The following is a 4,381-nucleotide window of genomic DNA, read 5'->3' as shown; positions in this document are numbered from 1 at the left end:
GTTAAACAGATTAGAATAGTCATAGTACTTGGAAGAGGGGGAGAAGACCCTTCAGAGAAGAAATGTGTTTTAAATGATGCCACTAATGATTTGGGATTTTAATTGGGGAAAGTCCCTTAATGAAGCTCTTCTACAATGGCAGCAAGGCCTGGTCAACCAACCATCAGTTGGGGGCACTCCCCTCTGCAGCTGGCTTTCCATAAGAACTGTTAATGCCTAGAAACAAATGGAAGTCATCGCTCACCAAACCCAATAGTTTCCTCTCAGCTCCCAATTTAGTTTGCAAATAATGTTGATTTCTGGGGCCTATGGATTTCTTCTCTTTTGGATATCATCAGTGCTGCTTCCCATGGTAACTAGAGCATCGATACTTTTCTGCCTTAAATAAAAGTGCCCAGTGGATGTCCCTTCTCCTCCAAGGGCTAGAGAAAGTTGATAGTTGAGAAGTAGCCTGAGCTGCAATGTTTGTTTCTAAATATTTTTGTATTGTGTACATTCTGTATATTTTTGTTGTAACAAACATTATTTGAGCACAGAATCCATTAAAGATTCTTTGGGGTAAAGCCGTTGGTTATGGGAGGTTCCTCCCTGGACCAGAACCAAGCTTTTCCTTCAGTCTGCAGGAAATCAAAAGCATTGTAGGTTTGTGACTCATAACTGACCATTGACTGGAAGGAACCACAGGTGCTGAATTCTGGTCCTTGGAACCATCCTTTTCTGGTGGCAAGGAGAACCCACCTCCACCCCCATCAATGAAAAACCACCTGGGCTTCTCCTAGATCAGAGGTTCTTAACCTTTTTTTGTGTGTGTGGGTCATGGATTCCTCTAGCAGAGGTGAAGCCTATGGACTTATTATTCTCAAAAGAATGTTTTTAAATGCATAAAATAAAACAGAATTACAAAAGAAACCGATTGTAATGAAATAGTTATTGACATATTGCAAAAATAAAAAAAAAAGTTCATAGATCAGGTTACGAACCCTTGCTCCTCCAGATCAATGACTCTTCTCACATCCACTCTGGAAAGTGTCTCTAGCCTCAGAGACATGGATTCAAATCCTTTCTTTACCCTCTACTACCTGTGTGACCTTGAACAAGTCATATCATCCCTTGGGCTTCAGTTTCCTCATCTGTAATGAGAATTGGGCTAGATGTGCCCTGAGTTCTCTTCCAACTCTAGAGCCATCATTGGAGATGAACTACAGGTGGTTGGGAGTGTTGGGTACAGCAGTCATGATATGTCTACCACAGAAGAACAAAATGGAACAATCAAATGAATATCCAAAGGAAGTTTTCTTGGAAGATCATACACAAAAGGTCAGTCCCAGCACCCCAGAGGAGAAAGAATGTTCAGGGGTAGGAACTAAAAACCAGATCCATCCTTAAGGGTCAGAGATTTATATTTCTTGAGGATATTTGTTTAAAATGGAGTGCAAAGAAAAAAAAATAAAATGGAGTACAGAGGGGTAACTAGGAAGCACAGTAGGTAGAAGCCAGGCCTGGAGTGGAGAAGGCCCAGGTTCAAATCTGGTTTCAGGCACTTCCCAGCTGTGTGACCTTGAGCAAGTCACTTAACCCCAATTGCCTATCCCTTGCCACTCCTCTCTCTCAAAACTGATTCAAAGACAGAAGGTAAGAGGGGGGCAGCTGGGTGGATTCGTGGATGGAGAGCCAGGCCTAGAGATGAGAGGTCCTAGGTTCAAATCTGGCCTCAGCCACTTCCCAGCTGTGTGACCCTGGGCAAGTCACTTCCCCCCATTGCCTAGTCCTTACTACTCTTCTGCCTTGGAACCAATACACAGCGTTGATTCTAAGACAGAAGGTGAGGGTTTTATAAAATAAAATGGAGTGCAGGCTCTAAAAGCATTTCTTAAAGAGAAATATCATCTTTTTTCTAGTTTTGGGGTCATTCACCTTTCTGGTTTCTTGGACCTTTTGGGGAACTGGGTGAAACCCTTGTCAGAAGAATGTTTTTAACTGCCTAAAATAAAGCATATCGGGTATGCAATGACCTCCTTTAAACTGAGGTAAAAGTGATACCAAAGTGAATCCTCCTTTAAACTGAGGTAAAAGTGATACCAAAGAATGAGGCTGGACTAGCCAGAATGGTGAGTAATGAGAAGTTTATTATAAGCAACTTGCACATAGACGTGGGGAGTCTGGGATAGCCCACAGACGAAGTGGACCCCCCTACCGGCCTGTTCTAAGAGGCCCCTTTTTTGGGGTGAGGGGGGTACAAACAAAGCGTGCATAACAGCAACCAGGCGTGCATATATCTTTTCTTGGTGCTGTGCCAACGAGGATGTTCCCGGGGCCAGCAAGGATGTTCGCAGGGCCAACAGGATGTGGCAGCCAGCCTAAAGGAGGCACTCGCACACCTATCTGCCCCTGATATAATGGGGTGAAAGGGAGATCAGGTCACCTGACCATGCACCCCACAATCCACCCCCTGGCCAGGTCACCCTTCTAGGCTTTCCGAGTTGTCTTCTGCAAGGCTCTCGAGGAGCACGTTGTCGTAACAATGCACAGATACACCACGGAGAACAAGTGCCTGATTACTAACATTACACCGGCAAGTATAATCAATAGACCAGCCTGTCGAGACACGGGCAGATTAAGAAGCCACGCGGTGAAAGTTCTGAGTTCCAAGATAGGCGACCTGCTTGATGTTGGCCAACGCGCTGGGGCTCCAGGCGCCATGTTCTCTCCCGATCCCTGAAGCTGCCAGCATGTGCAGCACCCAGTGGTTTGGGGGTACCTCTACGTGCATCACATCTACCATCTCACAGGGAATACCAGCAGCCATCAAACTGATCCACTTGCACCAACCCCTTCCCCATTTTCCTCTTCCTCCAGTTTGTTTGGACATCCCACTCCCATTCTTTGGTGCTCTCCGTTTCACTTGGCTCCACGACGGACTCTTGTGTGTGCACATTCTGTCCCACTAATGGGCTCAGAACAGAAATCAAAGAATGCCATTCTTTCAATATCTGGAAGTGAGAGTCCTGGTCCCCGGACATGCATGTGGGGTCTGTCTAATACCAGGGTGGGTGGAGATTATCCTCCTTTTCTCCATCTCTTCTCCATTCAAGGAAACACCATCCACCCCAGTGTCCCAGAGGTCCATCCCCCAAGTGGCCGTGCATTTTTGGATTTGTTGTCAGAAGGCTTTGCTAGGTCTATCAATTCTGCAGCAGCCTCCTCCTGGGGGTTAACGCCTCTAACACTGGTGGGTCCACCTCTGGGGTTCAGACACTGATCTTGTACTTTCCTCTTCCTCTGACAGAGGAGTCTAGCCTACCACACTTCTTCCTCTTCGCTGTCTATTATCTTCACTTCCTCATTATTCTCTCCCTCACCTGAGGAAGATCCTTCAGGGTCCCACTTAGGACGGTCCCACCGAGAGGATGTGACTAGCACACAAATCCCAAGAAATCCAAGGTTTCTCGGGAGCCTTGATCCTCTTCAGCTTTGCAAAACAGCAACCAACTTAGTCATTTGTGCATCCCTGATCTGCCAAAGCAGAGGCCATGGACAATGTGGCCTTCCTCATATCCCTTTCCATTTATTTCCTCCTGCATTTGCCTTAATCTGCTCTTGCTTGGCAAAAAGCCCTGCTGGAGATCTCTCAAGATAGTGAGAAGAGGCCATCCCACAATGGCAGCTCTCTTCTTCCCCTTCTTATTTGACTTGGGTTTCCCCCCTTGGATAAGAGCCGCTCTGACCCTGCCAGTGTTTTTGGAGCATTCCCATACACACGCGATGGGTCCACAGAGTTCGAGAAGCCTGGCAATGCCATGCCACATTGTAGTCTTGGGCCATCCTGGGAATTCCCCGTGGATTACTTATTAAAGGACGTCTTTCTTTTGGCCATTCTGCCAATTATGCCAATTGTGTGATGACAGAAGAGGCTCAGGTTCCCCATAAGCCAAAGTAAAAAATATAATGAAGAATGAGGCCAGATTTGCCAATATGGCGAGAAATTGGCTTATTATAATATAATAATTTGTTATATCATAAAAACATTGTATTGTATAATAATGTATTATAATATAATAATATAGGAGATGAAATAGAATATGGCATGAAATATTATTAATATAATATATGATATAATCTAATATAATATAATACAAAATGAAGAATGAGGCCAGATTAGCCCATAGGGTGAGAAATTACTTATTATTATATCATAATATAATATAATAATTTGTTATATCATAAAATATTGTATAATTAAATAATGTAATATAATATAATATAATGATATATTATATAATAATAAACTCATTTCTCACCCTATTGGCTAATCTGGCCTCATTCTTCATATTATATTATATTATATTATATTATATTATATTATATTATATTATATTATATT

Source organism: Gracilinanus agilis, chromosome 4 (assembly GCF_016433145.1).
Source record: "Gracilinanus agilis isolate LMUSP501 chromosome 4, AgileGrace, whole genome shotgun sequence".
Taxonomy (NCBI): domain Eukaryota; kingdom Metazoa; phylum Chordata; class Mammalia; order Didelphimorphia; family Didelphidae; genus Gracilinanus; species Gracilinanus agilis.
Note: the sequence above shows the minus strand (reverse complement) of the source record.